The sequence below is a fragment of the Pseudophryne corroboree genome, chromosome 8 (genome assembly GCF_028390025.1).
Source record: "Pseudophryne corroboree isolate aPseCor3 chromosome 8, aPseCor3.hap2, whole genome shotgun sequence".
Lineage (NCBI taxonomy): Eukaryota > Metazoa > Chordata > Amphibia > Anura > Myobatrachidae > Pseudophryne > Pseudophryne corroboree.
In genome coordinates, this window is record NC_086451.1 from 22,640,096 (window position 1) to 22,659,724 (window position 19,629).

Below are 19,629 nucleotides of genomic sequence, written 5' to 3' on the forward strand. Positions count from 1 at the left end.
AGTAGTACCCAAAGTAGGACTGCAGCAAAGAAGGCTAATAAGATATTAGCATGCATAAAACGGGGTATTGATGCTAGGGACGAGAGTATTATACTCCCGTTATATAAATCACTAGTGAGGCCACACCTTGAATACTGTGTACAATTCTGGGCACCGTACTACAAAAAGGATATCCTCGAGCTAGAAAAGGTACAGAGGAGGGCGACCAAACTAATTAAGGGCATGGAGACGATGGAATACAAGGAAAGGCTTGAAAGACTAGGCATGTTTACATTGGAAAAGCGGAGACTAAGAGGGGATATGATCAACATCTACAAATATATAAGGGGACAATACACAGAGCTTGCGCGGGACCTGTTTTTGGTTAGATCAACACAGAGGACTCGTGGACACTCGCTCAGGTTAGAGGCGAGGAGATTCCGCACAATACGTTGTAAAGGCTTTTTCACGGTAAGGACAATACGTGTTTGGAATTCCCTGCCCGAGGGAGTTGTAATGGCGGAATCTGTCAACACCTTTAAGAATGGGTTAGATAAATTCCTAATGGATAAGGATATCCAGGGGTATGGTGCATAGTCATGCATTATAGTTACTATAAATAGGGATAAAATGCAACGGCTGACAGCAGTCAGAAATTTTAGTCAAATCATCATGCATAGGAGACCACAAATAGGTTGAACTCGATGGACAATTGTCTTTTTTCAACCTCAGATACTATGTTACCATGTAATTTAGCCAGGGGCGGATTAAGCGGTATATTCAATTGATGTTGAATTACGGCGTGGATTCGTCAGTTTTTGGATTCGACACTCTTCGACAGCCGAAACCATCCACCCGGGACCCTGAATTCGACATATTCAATTAAAAACGGATTCGACACGCCCTCTGTCGAAAACGGACCAATCGTCGAATAGTGGGCGGCCTGGATTCGACTTCCCGCCGTTTGGAATCCTATATAGGGCTTGTTTGCTGCGTGCTCAGCAGCCATTTTGTGAACCTGCAGAGCGGAGTGAGGAGCTGCAGAGTGATCAATTTGGTTTTGGAGTGAGGAGAGAGGAGTGGCTTTGGAGAAGTGTATCCTGGGTAAAACTGTGGAATCATGGGTACATTTCCCTCAGCCGAGTACAGGAAAAATATTCTTTAAAAAAAATCGAATATAAAATACTGTGGGTCATAAATAGAAAAACCAAGTAGATAATCACTTCAAATATAAATAGATATGCTATTAGAAATCAAAAAAGCACCAAAAAATAAAAGTATTTAAGATTTCTTATCAGCTAACGCCAGAAAAAGTAGGCGCAATGAAATTGACGAAATGACTGTCGAAAAACACTGATGTGGAATCGACATTCTTCAATTGAATATACTTTTGTCGAAATGCCGCATTTTTAACATTACAGACATGAAATTGTCGAATAATCAAAAGTCGAAACAGAAACTACAGTTTTTTTTGTCGACAAAGTGCCGTATTGAATTGTCGAATCCGATTCAACATGGTTGTTTGGTCGAAAAAGCCCCGTTTTTTCGACAAATTAAGTAATTAAACATCAATTGAGTATACCCCCAAGAGAGAAGGGGCCCCACGTGCAGGTCTGTGGTGGCCCTCATCTTTCTGGCACCGCCCGCAGCGCTGTAGACTTTGGCTTTGTGCGTCATTTGCATATGTCCGCACATCAGCTGAGTACAGGATCGCAGCTGTGAATGCTCACAACTCTGAACCAAGCGCACAGACCATAACGCTGCACCAGTGCCGTTTCTAGCGGCGAGCGAGCCGTGCAACCGCACGGGGCGCCCGCCGCGGCACTTTGTTACTCCTTCTCGCCTCTCCCGAGCGCTCCTGCTCGGGGGGCGGAGTTTCGCGGAATGACGCGTTGCGTTGTGACGCCACGACGCAAACGCGTCATTCCGCAGAACTCCACCCCCCCGAGCAGGAGCGCTCGGGAGAGGCGAGAAGGAGATACGCATGAAGGAGGAGGCGGCCGGCGCGAGGGACGTGAGGCGGCGGGACCGAAGAGCGGGAAGACGTAAGTATTCTCTCTCTCTCTCTCTCTCTCTCTCTCTCCCCCTTCCTTTCCCTCAACTTGAAACCTGCCTGCCGCTGCCGCACTGTGTAAAATGGGGACACCTGCCTATGGGGATACCTGCCTGCCGCACTGTGTAAAATGGGGGCACCTGCCTGCGTACTGTGTAAAATGGGGGCACCTGCCTGCATACTGTGTAAAATGGGGGCACATGCCTGCGTACTGTGTAATATGGGGGTATCTGCCTGCGTACTGTGTAATATGGGGGCATCTGCCTGCGTACTGTGTAATATGGGGGCATCTGCCTGCGTACTGTGTAATATGGGGGCATCTGCCTGCGTACTGTGTAATATGGGGGCACCTGCCTGCGTACTGTGTAATATGGGGGCATCTGCCTGCGTACTGTGTAATATGGGGGCACCTGCCTGCGTACTGTGTAATATGGGGGCACCTGCCTGCGTACTGTGTAATATGGGGGCACCTGCCTGCGTACTGTGTAATATGGGGGCATCTGCCTGCGTACTGTGTAATATGGGGGCATCTGCCTGCGTACTGTGTAATATGGGGGCATCTGCCTGCGTACTGTGTAATATGGGGGCATCTGCCTGCGTACTGTGTAATATGGGGGCACCTGCCTGCGTACTGTGTAATATGGGGGCATCTGCCTGCGTACTGTGTAATATGGGGGCACCTGCCTGCGTACTGTGTAATATGGGGGCACCTGCCTGCGTACTGTGTAATATGGGGGCACCTGCCTGCGTACTGTGTAATATGGGGGCACCTGCCTGCGTACTGTGTAATATGGGGGCATCTGCCTGCGTACTGTGTAATATGGGGGCACCTGCCTGCGTACTGTGTAATATGGGGGCATCTGCCTGCGTACTGTGTAATATGGGGGCATCTGCCTGCGTACTGTGTAAAATGGGGATATCTGCCTGCCGCGCTGTGTAAAATGGGGATACCTGCCTGCCGCACTGTGTAAACTAGGGATACCTGCCTGCCGCACTGTGTAAACTAGGGATACCTGCCTGCGTACTGTGTAATATGGGGGCACCTGCCTGCGTACTGTGTAATATGGGGGCATCTGCCTGCGTACTGTGTAAAATGGGGATATCTGCCTGCCGTGCTGTGTAAAATGGGGGCACCTGCCTGCCGCACTGTGTAATATGGGGGCACCTGCCTGCGTACTGTGTAAAATGGGGATATCTGCCTGCCGTGCTGTGTAAAATGGGGATATCTGCCTGCCGTGCTGTGTAAAATGGGGATATCTGCCTGCCGTGCTGTGTAAAATGAGGATACCTGCCTGCCGCACTGTGTAAAATGGGGATACCTGCCTGCCGCACTGTGTAAAATGGGGATACCTGCCTGCTGCACTTTGTAAAATGGGGGAACCTGCCTGCGTACTGTGTAAAATGGGGATACCTGCCTACCGTACTGTGTAAAATGGGGATACCTGCCTTCCGTACTGTGTAAAATGGGGACACCTGCCTGCCGCGCTGTGTAAAATGGGGACACCTGCCTGCCGCGTTGTGTAAAATGGGGACACCTGCCTGCCGCGCTGTGTAATATGGGGACACTTGCCTGCTGTAATGTGTAAAAAGGGGACTTTTTTATTTTTATATCAGATGAGGCCATGCCCACTTTAATGAGACCACGCCCATTTTAATCAGGCCACACACCCTTGTCCAGAGCGCGCGCACCTACGGCGCGCGCATGCTTTTTCTTTTTATGGCTATATGGGGGGGGGGCACACATTTTTTTTTAGAGCAATGGGGGGGGGGGGCGCATTTTGAAATCTCGCACTGGGAGCCAAATTGTCTAGAAACGGCCCTGCGCTGCACCCTGAGCACCCTGCACTCATTGGAAGGAGAACATTTTTTAAAATGTTTATTATTTTTCTTGCTGTTTTTTAGTCTTGGACAAACTCCCTCCAAAAAACTCTAGTATTGCTTTGCTGGGATTATCTTTCCTTCTCCAGAGAATTTATAAATACATGCATGTATACGGATCATAGGTGGTCATTCCGAGTTGTTCGCTCGCAAGCTGTTTTTAGCAGATTTACTCACGCTAAGCCGCCGCCTACTGGGAGTGAATCTTAGCATCTTAAAATTGCGAACGAAAGATTCGCAATATTGCGATAAGACATCTCTGTGCAGTTTCTGAGTAGCTCGAGACTTACTCTGCCAGTGCGATCAGTTCAGTGCTTGTCGTTCCTGGTTTGACGTCACAAACACACCCAGCGTTCGCCCAGACACTCCTCCATTTCTCCAGCCACTCCCGCGTTTTTCCCAGAAACGGTAGCGTTTTTTCCCACACGCCCCTAAAATGGCCTGTTTCCGCCCAGAAACACCCACTTCCTGTCAATCACATTACGATCAACAGAACGATGAAAAAACCGTGAGTAATATTCCTAACTGCATAGCAAATTTACTTGGCGCAGTCGCAGTGCGAACATTGCGCGTGCGTATTAAGCGGAAAATCGCTGCGATGCGAAGAAAATTACCGAGCGAACAACTCGGAATGACCACCATAGTGCGCAGACGCGAGGACAAACTGTGAAAAAATCATGCAGCTTATTATTTGCTCGCTAGGCGAACGCAGGCTGATTGACAGATAGCCGACGTTTGTGGGTGGTAACTGCCCGTTTTCTGGGAGTGTTAGGAGAGACGCAGGCGTTCCCAAGCGTTGCCAGGGCGGGTGTGTGACGTCAGCTCCGGCCCCGAACAGTCTGTGTCTATCACACTGTAGGAGTAAGTCCTGGGCTGCGCACAGACTGGAAACATCATTCAATGGTGAGTGAGTTGCGAACGGATTTGCAAAGCTTTTTGCGCGGCGTACACAGGCTTGCATGGGGCGGATTTTCACTCTGTCTGGGTACTATCTGATCGCAATCCTCTGCAAATTCACAGAGGAGCGATCAGGTCTGAATTAGGCCCCATGGGGGTCATTCCGAGTTGATCGCTCGCTAGCTAGTTTTAGCAGCCGTGCAAACGCTATGCCGCCGCCCACTGGGGAGTGTATTTTAGCTTAGCAGAAGTGTGAACGCCTGTGCAGCCGAGCTCTGCAAAAACAGTTTGTGCAGTTTCGGAGTAGCTCTGAACCTACTCGGCGCTTGCGATCACTTCAGCCTATTCATGTCCGGATTTGACGTCATACACCCGCCCAGCGAACGCCCAGCCACGTCTGGGTTTTTTCAGACACGCCTGCATTTTCCCCGGCACCCGTGCGTTTTTGCAAACCCTCCCTGAAACGGTCAGTTGACACCCAGTAACGCCCCCTTCCTGTCAATCTTCTTGCGATCGTCAGTGCGACTGAAAACTGCTACAACCTGTGCACAACCACAACGGCTTTGTACCCGTACAACACGCTTGCGCATTGCGGCCCATACGCATGCGCAGAAATGCAGTTTTTTCACCTGATCGCTGCACTGCGAAAATCGGCAGCGAGCGGTCAACTCGGAATGACCCCCATGTACTAAGCCTTGGACAGAGATAAAGTAAAAGCCAATCTGCTCCTAACTGTCATTTTTCAAACACGGCCTGTAACATGACAGTTAGGAGCTGATTGGCTGGTACTTTATCTCTCCCCACTTTATATCTCGCCAAGGCTTAGTACGTAGATCCCATAGTTGTAAGCTACCCCAAGGGGATAACGTCAGGGTCCCGTCAGCCAGGATACCGTCAGTCAGAAGAGCGACAGTAAGTACTGGGGTTAGGGTCAGACACTTTACTTGGCCCAAAGGAGGGTTGCTGATTATAGCGGCATGATAATTTGGGGTCTCCTAGGGTGAGGCTGGAACGGACTGTGCTGCAGCAGGGTGTGACTATATTGTGCCTCTGATAACAGGGTGTGACTATATTGTGCCTGTGATAACAGAGGGTCTGACTGTATTTTCCACTAGCTCAAAAAACACGGGGAAATGCATGGGGGCGCACATTTACCCGTGTTTTTTGTTAGTGGAAAAGGGGCCCCCGCAAAAACTCGGATCAAGTGACCCGTGAATCCTACCCGGGTAAATACCTGGGTAGGACACGGGAATGATCCGTGTAGGGTTGTAGTGTAAACGGAAGCTGCGTCGATGCGACACGGCTCCCGTTTACACTGTATGGAAGGGCGGCACTGGGAGATCACATGATCTCCCAGTGCCGCCCCTGCCGCGTCACTAGCAGCGTCATCAACCCGGCAATATGCCGGGTTGGTGAGCGCAGTGGGAAAGGGGGCTGAGCACGGGCCGCAGCCGGGTAGCACCCGTGTCAGGCTCCCGGCTGCGACCCGCGCTCACATGTGGGAAAGGGGTAGAAGTGACTGAGGCGGCTCTCCCAGACAGACAGTGTATAATGTACAGAGCCGGCCCTAACCAATATGATGCCCTAGGCAAGATTTTGGCTGTTGCCCCCTAGCACCGCCGCTAGTTCTGCAGGAGATGCCTGGCATGAGTCAGCTGGCAGCTCTGCTAACGTTGGGGCGCCTTTTGTTTATGAAAATGCATCTTATTTACATTAATACAGTATGTGGCTAGGATGCACAAGCAGCTTCTGCTGATTAAAATGATATGCAGCATGCTTATATTCTGTGTGCGACTGTGGCTGTATCTGCATACAAAATGCTACATTACAGTGATTTCCAGGAATACACTGCAACGTAGCATTTCGTATGCAGATACAGCCGCAGTCACACACAGAATATAGGCATGCCGCATATCATTTTAATCAGCAGAAGCTGCTGGTGCCCCTAAGCATACCAAATGCCCTAGGCATTTGCCTAGTTTGCCTATGCCTAAGGCCGGCTCTGATAATGTATGGCCAGCATACGCTGCATGTCACATAGAGGTGCAGAAGTAGCCAGTAACCCACCCCCCCTGCATGCACACATATATGTGCCCCCCTGGCATTGCAGCCTGGTGTGTTCCTGACACAAAGCTACAGCCCCTTCTGCCTTGCCCCATAGTTACTCAGCCAGCATCAGCCCCTGTGAGTGCAGCGGTGCCGAGCGGGGGTACTAGGCGGGGGTGCCAGGGTTACCCCCTCATCACTTTAATTCTGCACACGTATTAATTACACAGGTTCTGGGGCTGATTACAACCAGGTGAAATGGAGCCTTGAAGTCAGCCAGCCACAGAACCTGTGTAATTAATATGTGTACCGAATTAAAGAGAGGAGATGGTAACCTTGGGGAAGGGGGGGGGGGTGCAGCTGTGTGGTGCTCAGGTATTGTCTGACTGTGGGAAATACAGGAGTTTCTGGAATAACAGAAGAGTACAGAGAAAGTTGCATTGTCCCCGCCCAGCGCCCATTTCCCCTCCAGCAGCAGCAGATACAGCAGTGAGAGCAGTAGGAGTCTGGAGCAGAGGTGACTGAGTTGCTGCAGCTGGATCTGCTGGGAGGAAGGTAATCTCTCCTACTATTATATTATGTGTAACGGCACAGTAACGGGCCTGGGCTGCTGCTGACTTACAGGGCATGGGGCATACTCTGCACCTCCAGCTGTACCCCTGCCTGCCCCTCTCCTTCACCCACCTTCCAGAGCTCCTGTACTCAGGGTATGGTCTGGGGGCAGGAGCTGGCAAGGTCTGGGATGGCTGGTAAGAGCTCCTGCAATGCACGCTGTCTGCTGAATGCATTTGTGTATCCACAGGGCTGTGTGTCTGTACTTGGCTGAATCTTCTCCCGGTATTTGTGTAGACCTGCTATGCCCATTTAGCGTGGCGAAGCAGGTCCATACATCAGCAGCATGTACTACTGGCAGCTTTGCCGGAGAGGGGGCGGATGTACTAAGGGAAAAATGCGGTAAAACCCCCGTTTTACCACATTTTTAAATGTACTAAGACCCGGTCGCCGTTTTTTTGCCGCCCAGGGTATCGCCATCTCTGGATTGCGATACCCTGTAGAAGCCTATGGGATACTTATCGCCGGCCACCGCAACCAGCGGCCACCGCCGCAGACGCCGACCCGCCTCCCCCCTGACATACCTTCCTCCAAGCAGCCCTGGTCCCGGAAAGTAAACTCCACCTACCCCTAGCAACGCAGGGGGGGAGGAGGAGGCGCCGGGTACAGCCTGCCGCCTTGTTCCCGGCAGCTGAGGAGAGGGAGAGCCCATGGAGGTGACGGAGACCCCCCGCACACCATCCTACAGGTATCGCGGGGGGCCTCCGTCACTGCATTGCGATGTTGATCGCATATGTTAGTACATATGTGATCAACATCGCTGCAATGGGTGGCGATGTATGTTAATACATCCCGCACAGGGAGAGTGCTAACTGACCTCTTTTCCGAAGTGCGCTCTCCTTCCCGGCTCCTCTGACCGTCGCTCGCCTAGATTGTGCGCATGCGCCGGGCAGAAATCACCCAGCGTCCGTATTTCTCTATCGTCCTAGTGGATGCTGGGGTTCCTGAAAGGACCATGGGGAATAGCGGCTCCGCAGGAGACAGGGCACAAAAAGTAAAGCTTTAGGATCAGGTGGTGTGCACTGGCTCCTCCCCCTATGACCCTCCTCCAAGCCAGTTAGATTTTTGTGCCCGGCCGAGAAGGGTGCAATCTAGGTGGCTCTCCTAAAGAGCTGCTTAGGAAAGTTTAGCTTAGGTTTTTTATTTTACAGTGAGTCCTGCTGGCAACAGGATCACTGCAACGAGGGACTTAGGGGAGAAGAAGTGAACTCACCTGCGTGCAGGATGGATTGGCTTCTTTGGCTACTGGACATTAGCTCCAGAGGGACGATCACAGGTACAGCCTGGATGGTCACCGGAGCCTCGCCGCCGGCCCCCTTGCAGATGCTGAAACGAGAAGAAGGTCCAGAATCGGCGGCAGAAGACTCCTCAGTCTTCTTAAGGTAGCGCACAGCACTGCAGCTGTGCGCCATTTCCTCTCAGCACACTTCACACGGCAGTCACTGAGGGTGCAGGGCGCTGGGAGGGGGGCGCCCTGGGAGGCAAATGTAAACCTATTTTTGGCAAAAAATACCTCACATATAGCCTCCGGGGGCTATATGGAGATATTTAACCCCTGCCATAATCCGTTAAAGAGCGGGAGACGAGGCCGCCGAAAAAGGGGCGGGGCCTATCTCCTCAGCACACAGCGCCATTTTCCCTCACAGAAAGGCTGGAGGGAAGGCTCCCAGGCTCTCCCCTGCACTGCACTACAGAAACAGGGTTAAAACAGAGAGGGGGGGCACTAATTTGGCGTAAGAAATATATAAAAAAGATGCTATAAGGGAAAACACTTATATAAGGTTGTCCCTATATAATTATAGCGTTTTTGGTGTGTGCTGGCAAACTCTCCCTCTGTCTCTCCAAAGGGCTAGTGGGTCCTGTCCTCTATCAGAGCATTCCCTGTGTGTGTGCTGTGTGTCGGTACGTGTGTGTCGACATGTATGAGGACGATGTTGGTGAGGAGGCGGAGCAATTGCCTGTAATGGTGATGTCACTCTCTAGGGAGTCGACACCGGAATGGATGGCTTATTTAGGGAATTACGTGATAATGTCAACACGCTGCAAGGTCGGTTGACGACATGAGACGACCGACAAACAATTAGTACCGGTCCAGACGTCTCAAAAACACCGTCAGGGGTTTTAAAACGCCCGTTTACTTTAGTCGGTCGACACAGACACAGACACGGACACTGAATCCAGTGTCGACGGTGAATAAACAAACGTATTCCTTATTAGGGCCACACGTTAAGGGCAATGAAGGAGGTGTTACATATTTCTGATACTACAAGTACCACAAAAGAGGGTATTATGTGGGATGTGAAAAAACTACCGTAGTTTTTCCTGAATCAGATAAATTAAATGAAGTGTGTGATGATGCGTGGGTTCCCCCCGATAGAAAATTATTGGCGGTATACCCTTTCCCGCCAGATGTTAGGGCGCGTTGGGAAACACCCCTTAGGGTGGATAAGGCGCTCACACGCTTATCAAAACAAGTGGCGGTACCGTCTATAGATAGGGCCGTCCTCAAGGAGCCAGCTGACAGGAGGCTGGAAAATATCATAAAAAGTATATACACACATACTGGTGTTATACTGCGACCAGCGATCGCCTCAGCCTGGATGTGCAGAGCTGGGGTGGCTTGGTCGGATTCCCTGACTAAAAATATTGATACCCTTGACAGGGACAGTATTTGATTGACTATAGAGCATTTAAAGGATGCATTTCTATATATGCGAGATGCACAGAGGATATTTGCACTCTGGCATCAAGAGTAAGTGCGATGTCCATATCTGCCAGAAGATGTTTATGGACACGACAGTGGTCAGGTGATGCAGATTCCAAACGGCACAAAGGTGTATTGCCGTATAAAGGAAGAGGAGTTATTTGGGGTCGGTCCATCGGACCTGGTGGCCAAGGCAACTGCTGGAAAATCCACCGTTTTTACCCTAAGTCACATCTCTGCAGAAAAAGACACCGTCTTTTCAGCCTCAGTCCTTTCGTCCCTATAAGAGTCATATCTGCCCAGGGATAGAGGAAAGGGAAGAAGACTGCAGCAGGCAGCCCATTCCCAGGAACAGAAGCGTTCCACCGCTTCTGACAAGCTCTCAGCATGACGCTGAGACCGTACAGGACCCCTGGATCCTACAAGTAGTATCCCAGGGGTACAGATTGGAATGTCGAGACGTTTCCCCTTCGCAGGCTCCTGAAGTCTGCTTTACCAAGGTCTCCCTCCGACAAGGAGGCAGTATGGGAAACAATTCACAAGCTGTATTCCCAGCAGGTGATAATTAAATTACCCCTCCTACAACAAGAAAAGGGGTATTATTCCACACTATATTGTGGTACTGAAGCCAGAAGGCTAGGTGAGACCTATTCTAAATCTAAAAAAATTTGAACACTTACAAAGGTTCAAATCAAGATGGAGTCACTCAGAGCAGTGATAACGAACCAGGAAGAAGGGGACTATATGGTGTCCCGAGACATCAGGGATGCTTACCTCCATGTCCCAAAATTGCCCTTATTACTAAGGGTACCTCAGGTTCGTGGTACAGAACTGTCACTATCAGTTTCAGACGCTGCCGTTTGGATTGTCCACGGCACCCCGGGTCTTTACCAAGGTAATGGCCGAAATGATGATTCTTCTTCGAAGAAAAGGCGTCTTAATTATCCCTTACTTGGACGATCTCCTGATAAGGGCAAAGTCCAGGGAAGGTGGAGGTCGGAGTAGCACTATCTCGGATACTGCTACAACAGCACGGGTGGATTCTAAATATTCCAAAATCGCAGCTGATCCCGACGACAAGTCTCCTGTGCTTAGGGATGATTCTGGACACAGTCCAGAAAAAGGTGTTTCTCTCGGAAGAGAAAGCCAGGGAGTTATCCGAGCTAGTCAGGAACCTCCTAAAATCAGTGCATCATTGCACAAGGGCCATGGTAAAAATGGTGACTTCCTACGAAGCAATTCCATTCGGCAGATTTCACGCAAGAACTTTTCAGTGGGATCTGCTGGAAAAATGGTCCGGATCGCATCTTCAGATGCATCAGCGGATAACCCTATATCCAAGGACAAGGGTGTCTCTCCTGTGGTGGTTACAGAGTGCTCATCTTCTAGAGGGCCGCAGATTCGGCATTCAGGATTGGATGCTGGTGACCACAGAGGCCAGCCCGAGAGGCTGGGGAGCAGTCACACAAAGAAAAAAAATTTCCAGGGAGTGTGATCAAGTCTGGAGACTTTTCTCCACATAAATATACTGGAGCTAAGGCTAAATTTATAATGCTCTAAGCTTAGCAAGACCTCTGCTTCAAGGTCAGCCGGTATTGATCTAGTGGGAAAAACATCACGGCAATCGCCCACGTAAATAGACAGGGCGGCACAAGAAGCAGGAGGGCAATGGCAAAAACTGCAAGGACTTTTCGCTGGGCGGAAAATCATGTGATAGCACTGTCAGCAGTGTTTCATTCCGGGAATGGAAACTGGGAAGCAGACTTCCTCAGCAGGCACGACCTCCACCCGGCAGAGTGGAAACTTCATCGGGAAGTTTTCCACATGATTGTAAACCGTTGGGAAATACCAAAGGTGGACATGATGGCGTCCCGTCTGAACAAAAAACGGGACAGGTATTGCGCCAGGTTAAGAGACCCTCAGGCAATAGCTGTGGACGTTCTGGTAACACCGTGGGTGTACCAGTCGTTGTATGTGGTCCATCCTCTGCTTATCATACCTAAGGTACTGAGAATTATAAGACGTAGAGGAGTAAGAACTATACTCATGGCTCCGGATTGGCCAAGAAGGACTTGGTACCCGGAACTTCAAGAGATGCTCACAGAGGACTTATGGCCTCTGCCGCTAAGACGGGACTTGTTTCAGCAAGTACCATGTCTGTTCCAAGACTTACCGCAGCTGCGTTTGACGGCATGGCGGTGGAACGCCGGATCCTAAGGGAAAAAGGCATTCCGGAAGAGGTCATTCCTACCCTGGTCAAAGCCAGAAAGGAGGTGACCGCACAACATTATCACCACATGTGGAAAAAAATATGTTGCGTGGTGCGAGACCAGAAAGGCCCCACGAAGAAATTTCAACTCGGTCGATTCCTACATTTCCTGCAAACAGGAGTGTCTATGGGCCTCAAATTGGGGTCCATTAAGGTTCAAATTTCGGCCCTGTCGATTTTCTTCCAGAAAGAATTGGCTTCAGTTCCTGAAGTCCAGAAGTTTGTCAAGGGAGTATTGCATATACAACCCCTTTTGTGCCTCCAGTGGCACTGTGGGATCTCAACGTAGTTCTGGGATTCCTCAAATCACATTGGTTTAAAACCAGTCAAATCTGTGGTTTTGAAGCATCTCACATGAAAAGTGACCATGCTCTTGGCCCTGGCCTGGACCAGGCGAGTGTCAAATTGGTGGTTTTTTTCTCAAAAAAGCCCATATCTGTTTGTCCATTTGGACAGGGCAGAGCTGCGGACTCGTCCCCAGTTCTCTCCCTAAGGTGGTGTCAGTGTTTCACCTGAACCAGCTTATTGTGGTGCCTTGCACCTACTAGGGACTTGGAGGACTCCAAGTTGCTAGATGTTGTCAGGGCCCTGAAAATATAGGTTCCAGGACGGCTGGAGTCAGGAAAACTGACTTGCTGTTATCCTGTATGCACCCAACAATCTGGGTGCTCTTGCTTCTAAGCAGACTATTGCTAGTTGAATGTGTAATACAATTCAGCTTGCACATTCTGTGGCAGGCCTGCCACAGCCAAAATATGTAAATGCCCATTCCACAAGGAAGGTGGGCTCATCTTGGGCGGCTGCCCGAGGGGTCTCGGCTTTACAACTTTGCCGAGCGGCTATTTAGTCAGGGGCAAACACGTTTGTAAAATCCTACAAATTTGATACCCTGGCTAAGGAGGACCTGGAGTTCTCTCATTCGGTGCTGCAGAGTCATCCGCACTCTCCCGCCCGTTTGGGAGCTTTGGTATAATCCCCATGGTCCTTTCAGGAACCCCAGCATCCACTAGGACGATAGAGAAAATAAGAATTTACTTACCGATAATTCTATTTCTCGGAGTCCGTAGTGGATGCTGGGCGCCCATCCCAAGTGCGGATTATCTGCAATACTTGTACATAGTTACAAAAATCGGGTTATTATTGTTGTGAGCCATCATTTCAGAGGCTCCGCTGTTATCATACTGTTAACTGGGTTCAGATCACAGGTTGTACAGTGTGATTGGTGTGGCTGGTAGGAGTCTTACCCGGGATTCAAAATCCTTCCTTATTGTGTACGCTCGTCCGGGCACAGTATCCTAACTGAGGCTTGGAGGAGGGTCATAGGGGGAGGAGCCAGTGCACACCACCTGATCCTAAAGCTTTACTTTTTGTGCCCTGTCTCCTGCGGAGCCGCTATTCCCCATGGTCCTTTCAGGAACCCCAGCATCCACTACGGACTCCGAGAAATAGAATTATCGGTAAGTAAATTCTTATTTTAAGACACACAAAACATAAAAACTTTTATTGTTTTTGTAAGCACAATCTCTGACTGTCAGAGCCGACAGGCAGGGACAGCGCTGTGCGCCGGGCAACGACAGCTGCAGCTGTCGAAATCGATATTAGCTGTGTCCTCAATACGCACGTCTCTCTCATGAAGCGGCGCATGTGACAAAAAATCCGTAATAGCATGTTACATTGTAGTGGTCTGCGCTCTACACTCCTTACTACAGCGCTTCTCAAGTCCGGTCCTCGGGACACACTAGCAGAGCATGTTTTCCAGGTCTCCTGACAGAAATCACAAAGCAAATAATTATAAGCATCTGTGGATCTTAACGTGTCAGTCAGTACGGAATACACCTGCGCTCCTGCGTGTGGTTCTCCAGGCATCAGTTTATCCCAATTCGCATACATTATATAGTTCTTTGTATATAAACCTAAAGGGGACATTTACTAAGCAGTGATAAGAGCAGAGAAGTGAGCCAGTGGAGAAGTTGCCCATGGCAACCAATCAGCACTGAAGTAACATCTATAATTTGCATACTATGAAATGATACAGAGCTGCTGATTGGTTGATGGGACAACTTCTCCACTGGCTCACTTCTACGCTCTTTTCACTGCTTAGTAAATGTCCCCCTAAATTGGCAACCACATTTCCCTAATCCTGACATAGACAGAAATATGCTTTGGTCTTTGATACATACTGGGTTTGGGCCTTGTCACCGAATAGCTAAACTTATTACCTGTCTCCTGAGGGGTAAATTTACTAAGATGGGAGTTCTATTTAAGATGGAATGTTGCCCATAGCAACCAATCAGATTCTACCATTTATCTAGCACCTTCTAGAAGATAATACTTGGGCTCTGATTGGTTGATATGGGCAACATCCCATCTTAAACAGAACTCCCATCTTAGTAAATCTACCCCTAAGTGTGAAGGCAGGCTTATCAGGAACACACAGAGCTAGATAACATCTACATGTCACATGGAGAGGGACCTTTAAGATCCGACTCAGGCACGCTCCTCTCACGCATTCGCCGGAGTGGAATTCTACAGCATGGGAAGTTCTAATTATCACGTTGAAAACCTAATAATTGGTGAATGGAGTTGGACCCCTTAGTGTTAACTGACCAAACCTTTGTTTAGATTTAGTGTTCTCTGGCATATTTATCAAAATTATTTATACTAAAATAATGTGAAAAAGGTTATTTTCACGCCCCTTTTCATACTATTTTAGTATCACCTGAATGTACTAAAGGGCAATTGGAGGAGAATTTTCAAAAAAATTTCCGCCATGCCCTTAAATTCGCATTTTTTTAGTAACCACGGCGCATTTCCCATATTTGTAATGGGAAATGCGATCTGCTCGAATTTCCGAAAGAAAAATTGTGTACAAATGCCAGAGGGAGCCCTGTGATAATAACGCTATTGTGAGGTAGCATTATCGGGGCTTCCCTCTGGTTCCACTATCTCTGCACAGTCTTCTCTGCCTGCTGGCAGTGTACGCTGTGCTCGGATCTGTCTCCTATGATAAGCCATGTGTGTTTGTCGGACACACAAGCTGATCACTGTGTAAAGAAATAAATAAAATAATAATACTTACCTGCACGCAGGGACTGGTGGTCGGTAATCCGGTGAGGGCAGCCGGTCATCAGATCGCTGTGCTCCTGCTGTGCAGTAAAGTGATGCTGTGAAGTCGGCATCTCACTTTACAGCACCGGATGTAACAGCAGAGCAGAGGATTAGGTGACCAGCTGCCATCGAAGATCACCGATCCTGGCTGCAGGCAGAGGCGTCACTAACTTTGTTTGCACCCAGTGCGGCGCCGGTTTAAACAAGTGGGTGTGGCTTCTGGAAAGTGGTCGTGGCTTAACGGGAGGGCGGGGCTTTGCGTTCCGACCTCCGTTTTTTGTCACTTGCGGTGTTCGGGAGGTGCGGGCTGCCTCCCGCGGAGTGTTCTTTCTGCAGTGCAGGCGCCTGCTCAGTGACAGGAGGCAAGTGCTGCACAAAATGTAACAGTGCAGCACTCGGCTCCTGTCACTGAGCAGAAGCCGGCATTTTGGTGTCACCCCTCGGCGGGTGACACCCCGTTGCGGGCCACACCCCCCGCACCCCCCTTGTGACGCCACTGGCTGCAGGTAAGTGTAAGCGGAGGGGAGGTGGGGGGCCGTACCCATCAGCAGCGCAATGTCAGGGTATTTTTCACAAAAAATCCCCTGACAATTGCTGTAAGTGGATTCGCAGGGACAGAGCTTTCTCACAAGCTCAGTCTCTGCATGCGATATTTGATTCCTTCTTGTGATGTATTCAATTATCGCAATGTGATTTTGGTGGAATTTATCACAACCCATCCACATCTGAGAAGCGGATTGTGATAAACAGATCTGTTGATATTTTGTGTGATGTGTGGTATATCTGTCATGGAGGAATGCAGCTGACCAGTTCCTGACAAATGTAAGCTCTGTTTCATTTTGGTTAGTTTCCTGCTTTGTGTACTAGTGGCCCATATATCAATAAATAGTTGCGGCTTATTCCTGAAAACACCCGTTTTCAGCGGTAACTACAAATATTTAGTATCCCCCGAATGCATGACAGAGGGACTGCAGCAGATTTCTCCAATATCTGCTGCAGTCCCTCCAATCCCGCTGGCAGCCGCAACCCCCACAGGTTTCTATGAGAAATGCAATGCTGCCGGATTTACTATCTTCTGGAATGTAACCGGTGTAGGGTTCCCCCCCGCACTGGTATTAGCACGATTACAGCCTGCTGTTTTGTGTCTCCTTACTATATGTGAGGCTGTGCATAACCAGAGAGGATTGTACTTCTATGACAACTTGTATGCTGCGATTGTCCCAAGCACCTTCTGCAAGGACTTGTCTTTCTAACGACATTTGAGCAATAAACAACTTGCCTTTAAGACATTTGCTTGTTCTCTCGGTGTTCTGGATTGAGTCCAGCGTATCCAAACTCAAACCCACTGCCCTCTACCCAGGGCAGACTGGTCCGTAGTGAGGGACCAGTAAGAATTATTCAACACCAATCAGGAAGTGTTGCAGCAGTGCGTCCACACATGTCCGGAAGTAGGCAGTTCCAGGTACTGATAGTAGGAGTCTAGGTGGAACAGGTGCCGGCGTAGTAGCCTGTTGGTGGCAGCGAGTTACCTGCCCACAGTGCAGTGGTCATTAACAGGTGGTTACTGACGGAGACAGGGAATCCCAAGTAGCATTGAAGGAAGCCTGCCCAGGTTACTCGGGGACAAGTAACCACCTTTATCTGTATACAAACACAAATCTATGATCAATAATGAGTGTGATGTATTTGAAACTTAATATTTCTAGATCCATTTAGAAAATTAAAGCAAAATGTTTGGTGGACGGCCATTGCTGCAAACTTAGCTGCACCAGGGGGCGTAGACACTTGAAGAGCACCAGGGGGTTTAGACACTTAAGGTGCATCAGGGAGCATAGACACTTGAGGTGCCCAGGGGGCATAGACACTTAAGGTGCATCAGGGAGCATAGACACTTGAGGTGCCAAGGGGGCATAGACACTTAAGGTGCAAAAGGGAGTGTAGACACTTGAGGTGCACCAGGGGGCGTAGACACTTGAGGTGCACCAGGGGGCGTAGACACTTGAGGTGTACCTGGGGACGTAGACACTTGAGGTGTACAGGGGGCGTAGACATTTGAGGTGTACCAGGGGTTGTAGACACTTTAGTTGCACTTGAGGTGCACCAGGGGGCGTAGACACTTGAGGTGTACCAGGGGGCGTAGACACTTGAGGTGTACCAGGGGGCGTAGACACTTGAGGTGTACCAGGTTGAGGTGCTCCAGGGGGCGTAGACACTTGAGGTGCACCAGGGGGCGTAGACACTTGAGGTGCACCAGGGGGCGTAGACACTTGAGGTGTACCAGGGGACGTAGACACTTGAGGTGTACCAGGGGGCGTAGACACTTGAGGTGTACCAGGGGGTGTAGACACTTTAGTTGCACTTGAGGTGCACCAGGGGGCTAGACACTTGAGGTGCACCAGGGGGCGTAGACACTTGAGGTGTACCAGGGGGTGTAGACACTTGAGGTGCACCAGGGGGCGTAGACACTTGAGGTGCACCAGGGGGCGTAGACACTTGAGGTGTACCAGGGGGCGTAGACACTTGAGGTGCACCAGGGGGCGTAGACAAGTGAGGTGCACCAGGGGGCGTAGACACTTGAGGTGTACCAGGGGGCGTAGACACTTGAGGTGCACCAGGGGGCGTAGACAAGTGAGGTGCACCAGGGGGCGTAGACACTTGAGGTGCACTAGGAAAACGTAGACACTTGAGGGTCCTATCGCAAAGCTTTGTATGTGCTGGGTAATTGTGAACATAACATGAGAGGGACCACTGACATGGACAGCGGGCCCACAGCCAAGACACCACCTACTACTGTCAGGCCTATGACCTGTACATATCCCCGTACGCTGTGACAGGTGCGATGGCTGCAGGAAATGGTGGCCTTTGGAAACCCTCGCAGTATAAAGCTCTGCTCTACAAAGGCCTCACATTTTCCTGCAGTGTCCTCCTTGCCGGGAAGGGAGTTTGCACATATCCCTTGGCAATAACACGCTGTGTAACAAGTATACAGCTGTACACAAATATTTAGTACTGGGGGATGGTTACACGGAAGGCTAAACATGACACACAGATATAGACTGGGGACAGAAAGTGAGTCACACTGATGTCTGTTACCGAGAGGCAACCTCTGGCTGCTATGTGTAAAGCGTCCTCTGGTGAGTGTCCTCGTGTGAGCCTGTAATAACATATTACGACTCTTTCCTTGCAGATATGAGGTGCCGGTGGCAGTAGTAACCGCTCTGCAGCTCCAGGACGGACCCTCCGGCCGGGAGATATTCGCAGCTGCAGGTAAATCGAGCTTAAAACGACTAATTATCACCACCTCTGTCCTTGTGTAGTTAAACTATATATAATGGATAATTATATTTTTCTCTCCAAATTTGACCCCTTTGGGATGAAATTGTGGAGAACTAACGTTTTTTATTTCTTTTGTTAGTACAGGAAACATCTAAAACCTGTTTTTCAGGCTATTTATATATAGATAAAATGTTATTTTTAAAAGCACTGATATGTATTAAACCGTGGAGAGAGATAAAGTACCACCTAATCGGCTCCTAACTGCCATGTTACATGGATGCCTTAGGAGCTGATGGCTTTATCTCTCTATCTCCAAGGTTTGATGCATCTCGCCCACGGGGCCTAATTCAGACCTGAGCGCAGCAGCAAATTTTTTTTAGCTAATGGGCAAAACCATGGGGGGTCATTCAGACCTGATCTCCAGGCTGCGTTTTCATAAAGCGGGCGATCAGGTCTAAATTGCGCATGTGTATGCACCGGTCGCCGCTCAGCAATGGGTTTGTGTGAAGGATCCATTTGCGCGGGTGTTCGCAAGGAGATTGACAGGAAGAAGGCGTTTGTGGGTGGCAACTGACCGTTTTCTGGGAGTGGTTGGGAAAACGCAGGAGTGTCCAGGCGTTTGCAGGGCGGGTGTCTGACGTCAATTCCGGTCCAGGACAGGCTGAAGTGATCGCAGGGCTGAGTAAGTCCTGAACTGCGCAGAGACTGCACAAAATCTGTTTATACAGCTCTGCTACACATGCGATCGCACACTTGCACAGCTAAAATACACCCCCCTGTGGGCCGCAACTATCTAATCGCAGCAGT

At 49.7% G+C, this 19,629-nt stretch overlaps 1 protein-coding gene across 4 annotated transcripts in view; it reads left to right on the forward strand.

Annotated features, from left to right (window-relative positions):
* The window catches only part of TOR4A (torsin family 4 member A), a 52,747-nt gene that overhangs the window by 26,152 nt on the left and 6,966 nt on the right, over window positions 1–19,629 (forward strand). For 3 of the 4 annotated variants that reach the window (XM_063936056.1, XM_063936057.1, XM_063936058.1), the window contains exon 2: window positions 18,734–18,813. The gene's annotated coding sequence lies outside the window, so the exon portion shown is untranslated. Of the gene's footprint in view, window positions 1–7,322; window positions 7,409–18,733; window positions 18,814–19,629 lie in introns of those variants that run through there. The other variant, XM_063936055.1, reaches the window with a different exon arrangement.